This window comes from Aquarana catesbeiana, linkage group LG01 (assembly GCF_042186555.1).
Source record: "Aquarana catesbeiana isolate 2022-GZ linkage group LG01, ASM4218655v1, whole genome shotgun sequence".
Taxonomy (NCBI): domain Eukaryota; kingdom Metazoa; phylum Chordata; class Amphibia; order Anura; family Ranidae; genus Aquarana; species Aquarana catesbeiana.
The window spans coordinates 945,909,782-945,930,466 of record NC_133324.1 but is presented as its reverse complement, the minus strand read 5'-3'; the positions used below and the strand labels follow the sequence as shown (position 1 = coordinate 945,930,466).

At 44.5% G+C, this 20,685-nt stretch overlaps 1 protein-coding gene across 1 annotated transcript in view; it reads right to left on the bottom strand.

The window, feature by feature from the left end:
- The window catches only part of LOC141121233 (uncharacterized), a 77,933-nt gene extending 60,240 nt beyond the window's left edge, over window positions 1-17,693 (bottom strand). Inside the window, exon 1 of the mRNA XM_073611070.1 lies at window positions 17,552-17,693. The gene's annotated coding sequence lies outside the window, so the exon portion shown is untranslated. The remainder of the gene's footprint in view (window positions 1-17,551) is intronic.
- Window positions 17,694-20,685: the final 2,992 nt, after the last annotated feature.

Genomic DNA, 20,685 nt, shown 5'->3' with positions numbered 1-20,685 from the left:
ATATCGCCCATCTCTACTCACAAGTACTGGGGAGAAGCAGTCATGACCGAAACCTACCTACAGAACAGACTACCCTCAAGAGCCATTAAAGGCCATTAAAAGCACTCAATTGGCTGCACTACATGTGTCTCATGGGACATTTTAGCGTTTTGAGGGTTGTGTGTTTTTTACTGTGCATTTTGCAGAATTTGATAAAAAAAAAAAAAAAGTGAACTTAGCCTTTAAGTTTAATCTTGCATAGATCTTTCATTTGGCATTTTGAAATGTGCAGGAGATGAGATAACAGTCTATGTCGATGAGCTGACAGAGCTGTCGTATTAAACAGGAGAAGTTTGCCTTGGGTTCTGTAAAGTTCATCATACACTATACAATCTAATTGTACAATCTCCTTTATATCTACCATCAACTATGTAGCATAAGGGCCTGCCCGATTGGATACAGAGTGATTGTCTAGATAGGTGTTTCCTCCTATTATATGAATTTGGTAAATCTGAAGGAGATTGTACAATCAGATTGTATAATGTATGGCCACCTTTTATACACCTAAAATGACTAGTTGCGCTTTCAGTGCCATTAATTGTTAACAACACACCAAACACAGAAGCAAACACACATTTTGCCATGTGAAAAGAACTGAGGGGCAAATGCTGCAAAACGCACGGTAAAAAACACACAAACCCACAAAATGCCAAAATGTCCCATGAGCCACATGTAGTGCAGCCAATTGGAATAAATCAGCAGGCTGCCCTATGCGTGTCACCAGAAAAACGAGCCACAAAACGTGCGCTCCCCACTATGCTAGATGTGAATGGGTCCTGAAAGTGAAATTGGTGCGATAACACAAGAACAATGAGGCTCCATTCACGTCTGTGCGTTTGCGGTGCATACTAGCTCATTATGCCTTTTCCCTTGCAGGTGTATAAAAAAAAAAAAAAAAAAAAAGACAGCGGGTATACAACCGCTTTAAACCAGTATAAAAAAAGAACACATTTCTCAAGAGGGGAAGTGGTTCTAATTCTAAAACCATTGAGTGAGTTTAGTATCACTATAAATCAAAGCAACAATCAAAACAATTCTATATCTTTCACCTCCACTGAAAAGGATACTGAAATGATTAACAACCCAAATTGTGACTCAAGTGATTTTGAAATATAACCGACGCTCTGCCACAAAACATCCGTTTAAAAATAAATAAATAAAAATTGCTCAGATAATACAGTCAGAAAGTAAAAAAAAAATACCCTGATCAAGGTGTTCTTTATTTTGAGGGGTTAAAAAACAGGGAGTCAGATAAGGGAAGGCCCCAGGACAATAATTCCACCATGGTGAGGGACATGCACAAATATAACAGGGTGGCAATCGGGCACATCAAAGGATAAGTCCAGAGGCACAGGGCACAGTGAGTAGCAGGCCACAATCCAGTACAGCAAAGTCCAAGGACACAAGGTGGCAATTTAGTACAGCAGGGACTTAGTCCAGGGTCACAGGGCACAATCTGGGCACAGTGAATAGCAGGCCACAATCACAGTCCAGGGTCACAGGGCACAATCTGGGCACAGTGAATAGCAGGCCACAATCACAGTCCAGGGTCAGAGGGCAACAATCTGGGCACAGTGAGTAGCAGGCCACAATCACAGTCCAGGGTCAGAGGGCAACAATCTGGGCACAGTGAGTAGCAGGCCACAATCAGAGTCCAGGGTCACAGGGCAAAAATCTGGGCACATTGAGTAGCATTTTTATCATTGCATTTTTATTATTATTATTATTTTTTTTTTTTTTTTACTTGCAATGGCGGCAATCTGCGATTTTTATGGTGGATACATCGGACACTTTTGACACATTTTTGGGACCATTGGCATTTATACACGATCAATGCTATAAAAATGCACTGTTACTGGCAGGGAAGGGGTTAACACTAGGGGACGATCAAGGGGTTAACTGTGTTACCTCTGTGTGTTCTAACTGAAGGGGGGAGAGGACTGTCCAGGGGAGATGACAGATCGCTGTTCATACTTTGTATGAACACACAATCTATCTCTTCTCCCCTCAGAGAACCGGGATCTCGTCGTTTCGCCCAGCTGTGCCATTCTGTAGCAGTAAAACTGCTGCGGCTGGTCGGCAGGTGGTTAAGCATTTAAAAAAAGATTTTTTTTGGTTGTTATAAGTTTGGAAGGTAGTTTGCCGTTCAAATCACAGAGGATCATATGTCTCTATAGGTTTGGGACCTTTCAGTTGTATGATTGACTGAATGCATTAAACAAGGCCTACATAGACTCTACAGGTGGCAGACTGACCTCAGACATGGGTTGCTCATGTGGGGGACTTGGAAGTTCTAAGGACAGTGTGTTAATAAAACTGTCTGAGGTTTCCTATAACTACAAAAACCAGATCCCTCCTCTGATCTCAGCTGAACACAGGCCAAACCCAGCAGCTGTGTATTCGACAAACCTCAAACACTCAATAATGAATTGTCTGAACAAATTAATGGGGTGGGCAACTACATGGCAAATGAGGTTCAATGTAGAAAAATGTAAAATAATGCATTTGGGTGGCAAAAACATGAATGCAATCTATACACTGGGGGGAGAACCTCTGGGGGAATCTAGGATGGAAAAGGACCTGGGGGTCCTAGTAGATGATAGGCTCAGCAATGGCATGCAATACCAAGCTGCTGCTAACAAAGCAAACAGAATATTGGCATGCATTAAAAAGGGGATCAACTCCAGAGATAAAATGATAATTCTCCCGCTCTACAAGACTCTGGTCCGGCCGCACCTGGAGTATGCTGTCCAGTTCTGGGCACCAGTCCTCAGGAAGGATGTACTTGAAATGGAGCGAGTACAAAGAAGGGCAACAAAGCTAATAAAGGGTCTGGAGGATCTTAGTTATGAGGAAAGGTTGCGAGCACTGAACTTATTCTCTCTGGAGAAGAGACGCTTGAGAGGGGATATAATTTCCATATACAAATACTGTACTGGTGACCCCACAATAGAGATAAAACTTTTCCGGGGAAGGGAGTTTAATAAGACACATGGCTACTCATTAAAATTAGAAGAAAATAGGTTTAACCTTAAACTGCGTAGAGGGTTCTTTACTGTAAGAGCGGCAAGGATGTGGAATTCCCTTCCACAGGCGGTGGTCTCAGCGGGGAGCATTGATAGCTTCAAGAAACTATTAGATAATCACCTGAATGACCGCAATATACAGGGATATGTAATGTAATACTGACACATAATCACACTTATAGGTTGGACTTGTGTCTTTTTTCAACCTCACCTACTATGTAACTATGTAATGGTACTAAGTATGAATTCCTTGTCAACAAATCACATAACCATGACCGGGAACTTCTGTACATCAGTGGGTCTGAGATAAGACAGAGAGCAGAGCTAGAGAACAGAGACTGGTGCCCTGGTGCTGGTGGCCTAAGAAAAAATCTGCCATCTCTGTGAAAAATCTGGCAAGTTCCCAGGTATGCACGTGGGGAGGCGCAGCATGGCGCAGCAGCAGTAAACACTTGAGGACCAGATGCAATAACAGAACTGCATTGTAGTTACAGGCAGTCCCCGAGTTACGAACGGGTTAGAGACTGCCGATTTGTACTTAAGTCGGATTTGTTTGTAAGTCGGTAGCGCATGCGCAGAACAGCAGAGACGTCATTTTTCGATGTTCTGTCAAGTAGCCGCGCATGCGCAGACGTTGTTTTCCAATGTGCCTGTCGTCGAAAAGTGGCCGCGCATGCACAGAACGTCACGCCGCCTCTTGTTCGTAAGTAGGAGTCATTCGCAAGTCAGAGGTTCGTAACTTGGGGACCTCCTGTATAAGTCTGCACAAATACAACTACCCTGTGGTGAAAACAGCCCACACGGGAGCACTCAACGGATGTTACAGAGCAAGTGTCGGATGCTTCAACAGCGTCTGTCACGAAGGATAAATGCTGCCTAGCCAGTTTCCCTACTTGTCAGGAACCTCTCTCTACCACTATTACTGTCCCTGTCACAGGGGTGACCTGCCCTATACTACCCACACATGGAATGCATGCCAAGCCTGGGAGCCAGGTCCTTAAGTAGGCTCTGCCTGACCCAGGATGGCTGCCAGAGTCACATAGGGTGACAGCATCCAATCGGATAGCTCCCACAGTGACTGAGGAAACCATAGAGAAAACATGTTCCCCTTGACTTCTCCTCCAACTCCAATTTGGCTACAGTTGAGCGCCATCTTAAGTGGAGAGAATGGACTTGACCTGCCTACATGCACATTACATAACCCAGTGTTCAGCCAGAAGAACCCCCAAATCCTTTCCAGTGACTTTAAGACACCTTGGTTGCCATATCTCTGTTTCTCTAATAATCACACATGAGTGGTTCTACAGTACATTGATTGGCCTGTATATAAGCTGTGCATTAACTGATCCACAAATCAGCATGGTATTGATTATGTATTTAATATTCATAGTCACAGTGATATGATTTGAAGATTTTGGAGGATGTTAAATAAGTATTTATGAGTATTGCTACTGCAGTGGAAAACGCCGGGTTCAGCAATGGGTAACACACATGGTAAACATCCTTTTTTTGAAAAATATGTATACCAATGTCAAGGTTGCCTCAGCAAATTTGAAAGATTATGGGCACCATGGCTTGATACTCCAGGTATTAGCCCCCGAGAACTGGTTCAGATGCATGATGCAGTGTCTGGCCAGGCCTGAACAGGCATAATGGGGAAGTTTTATCTGACTGCAATATATAGCATGGTGTTATATACTGACGACTAAACTGTTTGTATTGGCAAGGTAAATGCTAATGTCGTAATATCTAATACAATATGTCCTATGATGTTTTGGAAATTGTTACAGGATACCTCGATGTCAATTCACCCAGTTAAACCAGTGGTTAAAGCGGTTGTATACCAGCTGTCTTTATTTTTTTTTTTCTACACCTGCAAGGGAAAAGGCTTATTGAGCTAGTATGCACCGCATACTAGCTCATTATGAGATACTTACCTTAGAACGAGGCGCCGGCATCTCCCCTGGTCCACGCCGAGGGAGCTGACATCTCCCCTCGGCGTGTCTTCCGGGTATCGCGGCTCCGGCGCTGTGAGTGGCAAGTGACTTCTGCTCGGCAAGCTCCAGAGTTTGCCGGGCTGTCAGCCGAGAATCCCCTGTGCGCATGTGCCTCTGCAGTCAGCGGCTCATTGCGAGGGGAATATCTCCTAAACCTTACAGGTTTAGGAGATATTTTTTTTACCTACAGGTATGCCTTATTATAGGCTTACCTGTAGGTAAAAGTTAAAAATAAAGGTATACAACCACTTTAATGTGTGCAAAAAAAAAAAAAATGAACAAATTTCTGTAGAGAGAAAGTGGTTGTAATTCTGAAACCAGAGTTTAGTATCACTATAAGTCGAAGCAACAATCAATACAATTCTTTAATTTTCACCTCCACTGACACGGATACTGAAATGATTATGAACCAAAATTGCAACTCAAGTGGTTTTGAAATATTACTGACGCTCTGCCACAAAACATCCGTTAAAAAAGAATAAGAATTGCTCAGAGAATACAGTCAGAAAGAAAAAAAAAAATGACAGTCATGTACTCCTGTCATTCCCTATTCATTTCCAGTAATCTGTAGAGATGGAGCCCATTTTACGTCTGTGATGGGTTACTTTGCTCTAATATATGACTCAGCACAGCACACATCACATGCGTTTCCTCATTCAATTGGCATTTGTTTTGAGTGTGTGACGGAGGTGTGGGTGGAACAGAACACACGTGGAGATCCAGAAAGATTTTAGGGCCCCTAATCAAGGGGGGGTGTAAAAACAGGGAGTCAGATAAGGGAAGGCCCCAGGACAATAATTCCACCACCGTGAGGGACATGCAAAAGTACAACAGGGTGGCAATAGGGCACATCAAGGGATAAGTCCAGAGGCACAGGGCACAGTGAGTAGCAGGCCACAATCCAGTACAGCAAAGTCCAAGGACACAGGGTAGCGATTTAGTACTGCAGGGACTTAGTCCAGGGTCACAGGGCACAATCTGGGCACAGTGAGTAGCAGGCCACAATCACAGTCCAGGGTCACAGGGTACAATCTGGGCACAGTGAGTAGCAGGCCACAATCACAGTCCAGGGTCATAGGGCAACAATCTGGGCACTTTGAATTCAGCCACACACTTCCTGGTGCTAAGTCATCTGGCTCGATCCTCAAGCAGGATACAATAATTTTTGCACTTCTTACTGAGGGCAGCCTAATGTCCTACCCCCTGTGGGGACACAGGAACTCGCAAACCAAATAATGCAGATAAGTTGACTTCACTACAAGCTGCATCTAGACTAGAGTCTGTCAATTTCAAAAAGCAAAAAGAAAATCAATTATTTCTGACCTCCGTTACAAAGTGGCACACACACACTAGGGCAATGCAGCTCTGGCGTACTACCCTGCATTGTGAAAACATTGTTGATCCTCGTTGGATCCTCAGCAGCACGTAGGAGAATCCTGTGAAGAAGTCAACGTGACAAAACATGTCGGAGGTGTGGCTGTACGGCAAACTATCATCTATGATTAACGTGTGACGTGTTGTGCTGAGCTGTGTGTGCTGTCCACGGGTCGGCGGAGATCTCCTACGCGCTGCTGATGATCCAACGAGGGGATGAGGGTGAGGTTAACACTGCATCCCGGGTCCGCCGTGACCATTATACAACACTACAGCCGTGTCACATGAAGTTACTCGTTCATGCCTTGTTTTTAATTTTAAAGTGTGAGTACAATAATTTAGGGTTTGGGAGCGCATGTTAAAAAATGTTTATACGTTATCACACTATGGGAAGCATTATTATTTTTTTCATGTGGATATGATTGATGAGCACTGTTGCTGATTGAAGGACTTCATTGGCTGCAAACATGGTCTCATTTGCTTTCGTTAGCCCCTGGGAGGCTATATTTCTGCTTATGGGCCGAGCATGAGAATGCAAGGCAAATCTTTCCGGTGAGTGCGGCTCCATAAGAGTGGATCACGGTCATGGATGGTGTGGTGGAAGACGATTTACTGCATGAAAAAAAATGAATAAAAACCAAGCGCTGATGTGGATAGATATGTATGATATAAATAAATTGTGCTTAAAAATATATATATACCAATATAGTTAGTGCTATGAAAAAAATCAGTAAATTAAAGCTGCTATCAATATAGGGTGATCAGATAACCAAACAAATAGTACTAAGTATAAAATTGATGCGCTTTAAATAAATATTGCACAATATGCTGCTGCGACTAAGCTTAAATCCAGGAATAAAAAATGCATACATGTGAATAAAATAAATAAATAATTATGGTGCTAATACATGTGTTAAAATTGCCAAAATGAATCTTCAAATTGGTGATGTGACGGTGAGTATAAATAAAATAATAATGACACTCTGAGTACAATGTCCAGGCAGAGATAAATAGTGGGAGAAAGTAAAAATAATTAAACAGTTCCTTCCCTTAATCCAGATTGATTGACTCACTGGGTTAGATCGTTTGTATCAGGATATTTAGTTTTTCTTGCATCCCACTTCAGCCATTATACTGCTGGTGATTCGGCTCTCAGGATAAAGGTTTTATGCAAAGCAAGCAAAGAAAAAATAGATCATTGTGCAGTGAACTTACTAGATAGTGCACAAGCAAAACAGGGACAAGAGATACACTCACAAACTCCCGGTCTATTAGAAGCATTCAAATAAGCAGATTGCAGTCAGCCGCTGTGGACGAGGTTTCCCATAGAGAAACAGCTGCTGTTAACCTTCAGGTGTATTGCAGCACTAATTATTTTTACTTTCTCCCACTATTTATCTCTGCCTGGACATTGTACTCAGAGTGTCATTATTATTTTATTTATACTCACCGTCACATCACCAATTTGAAGATTTATTTTGGCAATTTTAACACATGTATTAGCACCATAATTATTTATTTATTTTATTCACATGTATGCATTTTTTATTCCTGGATTTAAGCTTAGTCGCAGCAGCATATTGTGCACTATTTATTTAAAGCGCATCAATTTTATACTTATTACTGCATGAAAAATTACTTCATTCACTTCATTTGACACTGAATATCTTGCATGGACTTTGTTTCATCTATTTTACATTTTTTTCACTATACTATTCATTTTTATGAACTATTGTCACTAGTTATATATTTTTAACTATTTACTTTTATATCACTATGTGATTATTTAGATCCCCACCTGCAAAAGGGGAGGGTTCATTGGATTTTCACTATATTTATATATTATCTTAAGTGAGTAGGTTATCAATTTTCCTATTCATTGTACACTGATTTACTTTTACACTATGTTCAATTTAATCTGCTAGTTAGTGCCACTACTTCTATTGGAAAACGTTTATTTCATTTTTATTTTTATACTAGTTGGCAGCTTTAATCATCACCATTTATTATTTGTTTGATTTTATCCATAAGCGCAGTGGGGGGTTATCTTAGTGCCTTGGTGCGCGGCAATTGAACACCAATTTCTATTGTGAAAACAATGTTGCATGTCTGTTTTTTTGTCCCCTTTTCTGAGAACGGTGACACAACTCCTGATATGAGACACGACGTCCATTAATGCAATACACAAAAACAGCAAAGTGGGAATGGGTCCTCCAAGTCTATCAAGTGACATGTGACAAAACAACTCTAACTTTGGCCAGAAAAGGTGTTTATTTTATTTTTGTCTGTGACCCTCTTTGGGAATATTTTACCTCCCTCTCTGTTCATGTGATGCCCATACAAGAAATGTAGGGAGCCGCTCTCACCATGGCGGTCTAGCCTTTTTCCTTTTTATTAAGAAATAGGATTTTTGTACTGATCGTATAATCCTTTTTTTGGAGTTCATTGAGGGACACACCTTGATAATATTAAGCAGCATAATTAAACTGCTGCCTACAAGAGAAATGGCCAATCCAATGTAGCGCACCCCCCCCCCCCCCAAAAGGAGCCACTGGTGAACTTCATTCCTTTTCCCTAGTCAAAGTGCACACAACCGGGTACACAGCATTTTCTCCACTCTTCCACTGGTTCAATTAAACAGTCATAGGATGTCTTTTTGTTGTTTTATTGGAACATTGAACGTGAATGGGGTAACAGGAGGATTGGATACCCCAAACTGGTGAACTGAACTATTTGAAGGCTCTTCTCATTGGGAAGCACAAAAAGTTTCAAATAATTTCTACTGCTGACAGGTGACTGACATTTTCCAAAAGACTGAGAACCACATACAGTCACTAATTTCCAGCACTTAGGTCACCTACTCACAATGCCACGGGATCACCGATTGCCTACTTCCAATATCCACCAGGCACTCTTCGGTGAGGAAGATGTACACTCACACCACCATAGGTCAGCTGGACCCTTTTCCCCAGCTTCTTCCTGGCTCTCTCCAGTGAGCTTCTCCAGGCCCAAACCAACACCAGAACTAGGCTTTGCAAATAAGGTCCCCTGCTAAGGCTCCAGCTGGGACCTCAATATCTTCTAGATGGTGCCTCCAGTGACCATGCTCTAAGGACAGAGCACCAGGGGTTCCTCCAGCAGGAAATGGACCAGGGAACTCTCTCACCCCTGCCTCAGGCCTCAGTTAATTTATGAAAAGAAAGGAGATTAAGGTCTGGTGTGACCCCTCTGACACCTCCATCCCTAATAGTGCACAAAAAAACAAGAAAAATAGCCCTGGGACTTTAGATGAGGTGAGAGAGGTTTAGCCAATGTCCACAGCGAACACTGAGACAAAATCAGTTTATTTGTTTCAAAATGTTATGTAACGGAGCGGCAACAACAATTATTGTTACCCGGCATAATAGCCAATGTACACAACACAGATGAAGTTAATTTATGGGGTTTTCCAGTCCAGCCATCTACTGGGCACACCTCCCCAGGGATTGGCTGGAGTCCCATAAACATTCAGGCTGCCCACTCTGCTCTTACTCCCACTGTGATTCTAGAAACCTTTAGGATACAGGGCTTGTGTTGGAGACCACGCTGGACTGACTGGATATGTCACTGGTCCTGAGTGGGAATTCTTGTGGGCAAAAGGAAGAAATGTCTTCCAGTGCATTGTGCCCAGTGATGGATGGTGGCGATGGGCCCTCTCGGAGATTGGGCTGCTGCCTTTTCTGTTCGACCTTAAGGTCATTTCAGCATGTAGACTTAGATAAAAAAAGTAAGGAGTGCCATTGTCCAGAGAAATGTGAATTCTAAAATATGGTTCATGGACCTTTAATAAAAATTAGCAACATGTGCATCAAACCAACACTTAATCAGATCAGCAGCCTGTGAGACACAGAGTAGGCCAGAATAATCAACCCCTGCTTCACTGATTACAGAGCAGCTAGACTAAATTTACCTAACAGCCTACACTTTTCTAGGAGGGTGCTACACTAAGAATTCTAATTCCTCCTGCATTGTTCAATGGACAAGAAAGAAAATAGGATTTTTGTATTTACTGTAAAATCATTTTCATTGCATTTTTATTATTATTTTTTTTTTTTACTTGTAATGGCGGCGATCTGCGATTTTTATCGGGACTGCGACATTATGGCGGACACATCAGACACTTTTGACACATTTTTGGGACCATTGGCATTTATACAGGGATCAGTGCTATAAAAATGCACTGATTACTGTAAAAATGTCACTGGTAGAGAAGGGGTTAACACTAGGGGGCGATCAAGGGGTTAAATGTGTTCCCTCTCTGTGTTCTAACTGAAGGGGGGAGGGGACTGTCCAGGGGAGATGACAGATCGCTGTTCATACTTTGTATGAACACACAATCTATCTCTTCTCCCCTCAGAGAACTGGGATCTGTGTGTTTACACACACAGATCCCGATTCTCACTGTGTCACGAGCGATCGCAGGAGCCCGGCGGTCATCGCGCCTGCCTCTAGTGGCCACAGGGCACAGCGACGTAACTTAACGTCGTTTCGCCCAGCCATGCCATTCTGCCGCAGTAAAACTGCTCTGGTCGGCAGGTGGTTAAGCATTTAAAAAAAAGATTTTGTTTGGTTGTTATAAGTTTGGAAGGTAGTTTGCCGTTCAAGTCACAGAGGATCATATGGTCTCTATAGGTTTGGGACCTTTCAGTTGTATGATTGGCTGAATGCATTAAACAAGGCCTACATAGACTCTACAGGTGGCAGACTGACCTCAGACATGGGTTGCTCATGTGGGGGACTTGGAAGTTCTAAGGACAGTGTGTTTCTAAAACTGTCTGAGGTTTCCTTTAACCACAAAAACCAGATCCCTCCTCTGATCTCGGCTGAACACAGGCCAAACCCAGCAGCTGTGTATTCGACAAACCTCAAACACTCGATAATGAATTGTCTGAACAAATTAATGGGGTGGGCAACTACATGGCAAATGAGGTTTAATGTAGAAAATTGTAAAATAATGCATTCGGGTGGCAAAAATATGAATGCAATCTATACACTGGGGGGAGAACCTCTGGGGAAATCTAGGATGGAAAAGGACCTGGGGGTCCTAGTAGATGATAGATGAAAGAATATTGGCATGCATTAAAAAGGGGATCAACTCCAGAGATAAAACGATAATTCTCCCACTCTACAAGACTCTGGTCCGGCTGCACCTGGAGTATGCTGTCCAGTTCTGGGCACCAGTCCTCAGGAAGGATGTACTGGAAATGGAGCGAGTACAAAGAAGGGCAACAAAGCTAATAAAGGGTCTGGAGGATCTTAGTTACGAGGAAAGGTTGCAAGCACTGAACTTATTCTCTCTGGAGAAGAGACGCTTGAGAGGGGATATAATTTAATATAATTTAAATTTATAAATACCGTACTGGTGACCCCACAATAGAGATAAAACTTTTTCGTGGAAGGGAGTTTAATAAGACACGTGGCCAATCATTAAAATTAGAAGAAAAGAGGTTTAACCTTAAACTGCGTAGAGGGTTCTTTACTGTAAGAGCGACAAGGATGTGGAATTCCCTTCCACAAGCGGTGGTCTCAGCGGGGGGCATCAATAGTTTCAAGATTAGATAAGCACCTGAATGACCACAACATACAGGGATATACAATGTAATACTGACATATAAGCACACACATAGGTTGGACTTAATGGACTTGTCTTTTTTCAACTTCACCTACTATGTAACTATGTAATGGTACTAAGTGTGAATTCCTTGTCAACAAACCACATAACCATGACTGGGAACCTCTGTACATCAGTGGGTCTGAGATAAGACAGAGAGCAGAGCTAGAGAACAGAGACTGGTGCCCTGGTGCTGGTGGCCTAAGAAAAAATCTGCCATCTTTGTGAAAAATCTGGCAAGTTCCCAGGTATGCACATGGGGAGGCGCAGCATGGCGCGGCAGCAGTAAACACTTGAGGACCAGATGCAATAACAGAACTGCATTGTAGTTATAAGTCTGCACAAATACAACTATCCTGTGGTGAAAACAGCCCACCCGGGAGCACTCAACGGATGTTACAGAGCAAGTGTCGGATGCTTTGACAGCGTCTGTCACGAAGAATAAATGCTGCCTAGCCAGTTTCCCTACTTGTCAGGAACCTCTCTCTACCACTATTACTGTCCCTGTCACAGGGGTGACCTGCCCTATACTACCCACATATGGAATGCATGCCAAGCCTGGGAGCCAGGTCCTTATGTAGGCTCTGCCTGACCCAGGATGGCTGCCAGAGTCACATAGGGTGACAGCATCCAATCAGGTAGCTCCCACAGTGACCGAGGAAACCATAGAGAAACCATGTTCCCCTTGACTTCTCCTCCAACTGCAATTCGGCTACAGTTGAGCGCCATCTTAAGTGGAGAAAATGGACTTGACCTGCCTACATGCACATTACATACCCCAGTGTTCAGCCAGAAGAACCCCCAAATCCTTTCCAGTGACTTTAAGCCACCTTGGTTGCCATATCTCTGTTTCTCTAATAATCACACATGAGTGTTTCTACAGTACATTGATTGGCCTGTATATAAGCTGTGCATTAACTGATCCATAAATGAGCATCATATTGATTATGTATTAATTATTCATAGTCACAGTGATATGATTTGACGATTTTGGTGGATGTTAAATAAGTATTTATGAGTATTGCTACTGCAGTGGAAAACGCCGGGTTCAGCAATGGGTAACACACATGGTAAACACCCTTTTTTGAAAAATATGTATACCAATGTCGAGGTTGCCTCAGCAAATTTGAAAGATTATGGGCACCATGGCTTGATACTCCAGGTTTTAGCCCCCGAGAACTGGTTCAGATGCATGATGCAGTGTCTGGCCAGGCCTGAACAGGCATAATGGGGAAGTTTTATCTGACTGCAATATATAGCATGGTGTTATATACTGAGGACTAAACTGTTTGTATTGGCAAGGTAAATGCTAATGTTGTAATATCTAATACAATGTGTCCTATGATGTTTTGGAAATTGTTACAGGATACCTCGATGTCAATTCTACTTTATTGTCATCACCTTGTAATTGGTTGTGCTATTTCTAATAAAAACCGGTTTGATTTAAGAAAAAAAAAAAAAAGCTATTTATGTCTGCTGTAACATTTTTGGTAAATGTTTTCTGTACATCTCTACTGAACTGACACTGTTGTAACATTTTTGGTAAATGTCTTCTGTACATCTCTACTGAACTGACACTGCTGTAACATTTTTGGTAAATGTCTTCTGCTGCCATATCTTTAAACTTCTACATTTAATGCTAGCTCTATAACAAACACACTGCAATAGCAATATTACTGGTGATTGATTCTCAACCAGATTTGGCTTGAGTGATCAAGAGAGGTAATTAACTTTACGACCCTAGCCTGTGTCTGTAGCTAGTCTGGTATTGGCCATGTCCTCTCCCATATTCAGGTGTCTCAAATCAGACCCAATAATCGTTTCCAGTGACTTTAAGACACATTGGTTGCCATATCTCTGACCAACTGAGAAATGCATGCCTGCTCAGTCTCCCTATAAATTTAAAGCAGCCTATGGGGTGGTGCAGACAGGGGCAAGGCTCTGCGCAGACATCATGGCTCTGTCCAGAGTGGCTCTGTCAAGAGTGATGCGCAGTTTTACCGACGCAGTTTAACTAAAGCTGGATGAAGATACAACAAGAACTCTGCTCCTCTCTGCAAGACGACAAGCAAACCAGCTTTTGACATTTATTTTATATTTTATATAAAGTCAGTTTCCCACTCTCTATCCACTAACATGCTCCTTATTCTCTTCCTTCTCACATTGGTGTCTTCTATCCTCAAATTATCTTTACTCTACCCCTCCTCTCTTCCCTGCAACATGCACATATCACCCTCACTCCTACCCTCTCCCTACTATGGCACCCATTATGTCCTGCATTTGCTGCACCCACATGCTGACATAAAGACCAGGACCACTAGACACGTGCGCTCATGCACATCCCACTCCCATCTTGCCTTCCTCACCCTCCTCCTTCTCCAAGTCTCAGGTGACATTTCTCCTAATCCTGGTCTGCCATTTTCCAACTGCAGGCCACATATCCAATACCCCTCCCCCCTCTAGCAACCACCGCAATCCACTCAGTTTAATTTCTATTCCCCTGCTTCCTCAAAGCAGTCCACCAATCTCATGCGGCCTTTGGAACGCCCGCTCCATCTGTAACAAGCTAACATCTGTACATGACCTCTTCATCTTTCATGGCTTTAACATACTCCCCATAACAGAAACCTGGCTTCAAAATTTTGACTCAGCTTCTCCTGCTGCCCTCTCCCATGGTGGTCTCCATTGGACTCACTGCCCAGACCCAACAGACAGAAAGGAGGTGGAGTTGGCTTCCTTCTTTCCCCACAAAGCACCTTCCAAGTCCTTCCTGTCCCTCCCTCCCTATCCCTCTCTTCTTTCGAGATGCACTGTATTCGTCTGTTTTCTCCCATTTCTCTGAGGATTGCAGCAATTTATCGGCCTCCTGGACCGGTATCGCGCTTTCTTGATGACTTTGCTGCCTGGCTACCCTACTTTCTCTCCTCTGAAATACCCACTATCATTCTTGGTGACTTCAACATTCCTTTCAATGTTAACAGCCAAAAGCACTAATACGGCTACAATCAAATCAAGTATAATGTTAACAGCTCAACTACAGCTAAACTTCTCGACTTAACCTCATCTTTTGACCTAACCCAATGGACACATACTTCCACTCACTCAAATGGAAATACCCTTGATCTTGTATTCTCCCATCTCTGCAACCCTGGCAACCTCACCAACACCCCCTTTCCTCTCTCTGATCACAACCTCATTATTTTCATTGTATCCTTGCCTCCAACCACCCATCCCTCCAAGCAGCAAACAATTACTTGTAGAAACCTTCACCACTTGAACCCTTCTCTTCTCTATTCTGCTACTGACCACCTATATGACATAATCTCTCCCCTGTCCTGTCCTGACCTGGCCACCTCTGTCTACAACAGTTCACTCTCAATCATCACTAGATGCACTTGCTCCTCTAACCACACGCAGAATCAGGCCCCGACCGTTACAACCCTGGCAAACTGACAACACTAGAAATCTCAAGAAACATTGCAGTGCTCTTGAACGACTGTGGCATAAAACCAAATGCCTGCAAGACTTCACCCTATGTAAATCTGCCCTTCTAAAATACAATTCCTGCCTCCATGCTGCCAAACAAGCCTACTTTGTCTCTCTTATTAATTACTTGTCATCCAGTCCCCGTCGGCTCTTCTCAACCTTCAACTCTCTGCTTCGTCCCCCATCCCCTCTACTAACTAACTCACTCACTGCCCAAGAGATTGCCAATCACTTCAAAGACAAGATGATGGAATTTGTGAGGACACCTCCACTGTGTGTACATCTTCCCCGCCCAACATACCTTGCCTAACAGCACATTCAACACTCCCCTCTTTTGAATCGGAGATTCTGCTCTATCCTGGTTCTCTGCCTATTTATCACAGCGCTCCATCAGTGTCACCTACAACTCTGTCTCCTCCTCTCCTTTGCCCCTTTCTGTGGGGGTCCCCTAAGGCTTGGTTCTTGGACCCCTTCTCTTCTCTATCTACACCTCCTCCCTTGGTCACTTGATAAATGCCCATGGCTTCCAATACGACTTATACGCTGATGACACCCAAATCTATCTGTCTACTCCTCACCTCACTCCTTCAGTCTCCTCTTGCATTACTAACTTACTAACTGACATATCAGCATGGATGTCTCACCACTTCCTTAAACTAAATCTCTCTAAAACTGAGCTATTAATATTCCCCCCCGCCCGTGCCCCCCTCCATGACTTGTCCATCAAAATCAACAATGCAACCATCAGTCCCTCCCCTCACGCCAGGGTACTAGGTGTAATCCTAGACTCTGACTTGTCATTTCAGCCTCAAATCCAATCGTTGTCAAAAGTTTGTAGAATTCACCTCCGTAACATCTCTAAAATTCGCCCCTTTTTAACAAATTAAACCACCAAGCTCCTCATTCACTCCCTCGTTATCTTTCACCTTGGCTATTGCAACTCCCTTCTCATTGGCCTGCCTCTCCATAGGCTATCCCCTCTTCAGTCTATCATGAATGCTGAGGGGGTTCAATGTGGAAACAGGCTGCATTTGGTGGGACTCAGGCTAGGCTGCATTTGGTGGACACAGGCTGTATTCGGTGGGACACAGGCTGCATTTGGTGGACACAGGCTGCATGTGGTGGACACAGGCTGCATTTGGTGGGACACAGGCTGCATGTAAGGACGGACTCCGCTGGGGACACCTGATGGCGTCTGGTGGCAGGCGATGTGGCTAGTGACACGCTCAGGGCTCCCACTGATTCTGCATTATGGTGAGTTGAATGATTTCATTTTATATAACAATGTAAAAATAGAAATAATGCGCTTCAATCATCCTGACACCATAACAACCATGGTGCCGGGATGATTGAAGTGCTAACACCGGGTGTTTGGAATATCTTTACCTGCTGATTGTTAAACTTTCTAGAATACACATATTTCTATTGTTGTTATTGTGTAGGATCTGGGCCTGCTGTCCCTCCATCCCCCTCTCCCTCTCCCTCCATCCCCCTCTCCCTCTCCCTCCATCCCTCGTTCATCTCAGACGCTAACCACACCACCTTAGAGCCACGCCCACTATTTTGCTGAAACCATGCCCATTTTCACCAAGTGGGAGGGGTCAAAAAGGAAGGGCGGGGTCTGGCACCCCCCCATCCTAAAGCTTGGCACCCCCCCATCCTAAAACTTCACCAGCCGCCACTGCCCCATTGGAAGATTTCCCCTCTATTCATTTTCTGGGGACAATCCAAAATTTGGGATTTTCTTTTTACTTTCACTTTCAATGATAATGGTAAACAGAACACAAAGAGAGGGAGAATCTCTTTAACAGTGACACAGACAGCAAGAAAAACTGACAGGGGGTCTAATCCCTCTCCACTCTATTAAAAAAAAAAAAAAAAAAAGTTTGCCTTTAGTTATACTTTAAGACAGCCCAATGAAAAATAGAAAATATGCATTGTGCTGTACTGCAATGCACTGATCAGAGGTCATGACTTACCATGTACCAATTTGCCTTATGTCCTATGAGTTCAGTTCCCACCAATGTGCTGTGTTGGTGTGAAAAAAAGTTGGGTCCGAAGTCCATCTGCAGCAGAAAATGTTTGTGAACTACGCAATGTTGATTCAAAGCCAACACTGACGTCCCACAAGACTTTGGCAGGAAAATATTGTTCCTCCCACATTCCTTTTCCACTTTTATTCTGCTGTATGTAATTGTTCCACAATTTACCACCAACAGTATTAAAGGGAAACTACAGTTTGTGCTCTGTAAGCTGAGGAGTAAGCTTCCTGCCCAGGCCAATTTTCAGCTTTTCATCGTTGTCATAGTTTGAATGACAATTGGACGGTCATGCTACACTGTACCCAAATGAAATTGTTATAATTTTTTTTTCACACAAATAGAGATTTCTTTTGGTGTTATTTAATCACTGCTGGGGTTTTTATTTTTTGCTAAATAGACAAAAAAGACCGAAAATTTTGAAAAAAAAAACAGCTTTCATAGTTTGTTATAAAACTTTGCAAACAGGTAATGGCGGCACCGGTGGGCACTGGTGAGGTGGCACTGGTGGGCACTGATGAGGTGGCGCTGATGGGCACTAATAGGTGGCACTGATAGGTGGCACTGATGGGTGGCACTGATGGGCACTGGTAGGTGACACTGATAGGCAGCACTGATGATGAGGCACTGATGGCACTGATTGGCAGCACTAATCGGCACTGATGGGTGGCACTGGTGGGCATTGATAGGTGGCACTGGTAGGTGGCACTGGTGGGCACTGATGGGCAGCACTGATTTGCACTGGTAGGTAACACTGGTGTGCGCTGGCAGGTGGCACTGGTGGGCACAGATGAGGGGGCGGTGCCTCTCCCTGTTCGGAAAAGATGTCCCTCTGACAGAAGCAGGTGATCAGTTTTTTTTTTCTCTTCGTGGGAGCGTAGGAAAAAAGTGTGAGAAAAAAAAAAAAGAGAACTGGCTCTGTTTACATCACGTGATCAGCTGTCATTGGCTGACAGCTGATCACGTGGTATGGGGTCAGGATCGGCCCCTTACTCCGATCTGCGATCACCCGAGTCTCATTGACTCGCTGATCACAGAGCGCGCTGCTCATGCACGGGAGGACGTACATGAACGCCCTCTCCCAGCAATTTAGGCCTGCGCTGTAGCCAGCTTTCGGCTATAGCGCAACGCAGAAGGGGTTAACAAAAAATCCTAGCCTTACCTACTCTAGCACACTAGAGCAGTGAAGGCGAACCTTGGCACCCCAGATGTTTTGGAACTACATTTCCCAAGATGCTCAACTACACTGCAGTGCCATCACTGCACTAGTGGGTGCTACACTTGCCAAGTGTACAGTCTATTTGCCTTTAGTAAATCCACTAGGAATGGAATTATCAACACTCTAACTTTCCCATGGAGGGCCACGGCACTGACAATGGCTACTTAAGCCCTTGCTAGCAGCAGAGGATGCACTAAACCTTAATTCATAACACAGCCCAATACCTGGCATCCATAAGAGTGCAATTTCCCATGAGTCAGGCCTGATGGGTTATACTTCCTAAGGTGTGTGATCTCTACGACAACCGGAAGTGACGTTTGCGGGTCACCGACAGCTGTGAATACCAGGAAGAAGCTAGTGCGGCGGTTCGTTTGAGGCTGATGCCTTCCTACACCATGCCATCGGTGACAATGCTACGGTTTGCCTTTTAATGCTCTATTATTATCTTTTGCTAGTACGTATAGCCTGTAAGGGGGGGGGGGGTTGGCTTCAATAAATTAAGTTAAACAGGATTACGCTATGTGGCTTTTTCATCTTCTCACATGACCCTTGTTTACTGGAGCCTTCCATACCCAATAAGAATACTAGCAGAGCAGGTGGATATTCCTGAGAAGTGGCAACAAATGATGTGTTTGTGACCCTTGATTTTTTTCAAATCTCTGGTGAGTTTAACCTAGGGTTGCCACCTTTTCTTCAAGCCAAACCCGGACATTTTAGTGGTACACGGCACTGCGCTTGCTTAACTCAACCCATTCACTTGAATGGGGCTGCGCTGCAACCGTGTGCAATGCACATGGCTAAAGCACAGTGGCATGGGTTTTTAGGGGTTAAAAACAGGTGGTGAGGAGGCAACATAATGCTTCTTCACCACCTGTAAAATACCTTCAAAACATGATCCACTATGGATCACTCTTCAGAGTGCCCTGCGACTCCGTTTACACTTGTGGTTGGGGGGACAGTAAAAATTAGAGGTTGAGCTGTGTTTTTACTGCTACCCAACCATTCCCCTCAAGCTGAAAAGGCAACAGAGGGGGATGTATACCTGCCACAGCCAAAATGTTTTGCATCACAGTGCAACAAAACATGTCTGCACTGTTGGGTTCAGCGAGCAGTATTGACTGCCGAATGTGGCCCATTCAAGTGAATGGGGGATCCCCGCATCCATGTGCAATGCATTAAATGGTGGGGCAATGCTGTGGGGTTTAAACAGGTGGTAAGGAGGTGATATAACACCTCCTCCCTGCCTGACAAATGCAGGAGGCAGGGAGGGAGCAGAGTGACAGGAGGGGGCAGGCAGTGTGACAGGAGGGGGGCAGGATGACAGGACGGGGGCAGGCAGTGTGACGGGGGGGGCAGAGTGACAGGAGGGGGGCAAGCAGTGTGACAGGTGGGGGCAGAGTGACAGGAGAGGGCAGGATGACAGGAGAGGGCAGGCAGTGTGACAGGAGGGGGGCAGGCAGTGTGACAGTAGGGGGGCAGGCAGTGTGACAGGAGGGGGGCAGGATGACAGGAGGGGGGCAGGCAGTGTGACAGGAGGGGGCAGAGTGACAGCAGGGGGGCAGGCAGTGTGACAGGAGGGGGCAGAGTGACAGGAGGGGGCAGAGTGACAGGAGGGGGCAGAGTGACAGGAGGGGGGCAGGATGACAGGAGTGGGGCAGAGTGACAGGAGGGGGGCAGAGTTACAGGAGGGGGCAGGATGACAGGAGGGGGCAGGGTGACAGGAGGGGGGCAGGGTGACAGGAGGGGGGCAGAGTGACAGGAGGGGGCAGGGTGACAGGAGGGGGGCAGAGTGACAGGAGGGGGGCAGAGTGACAGGAGGGGAGCAGGGTGACAGGAGGGGGGCAGAGTGAAAGGA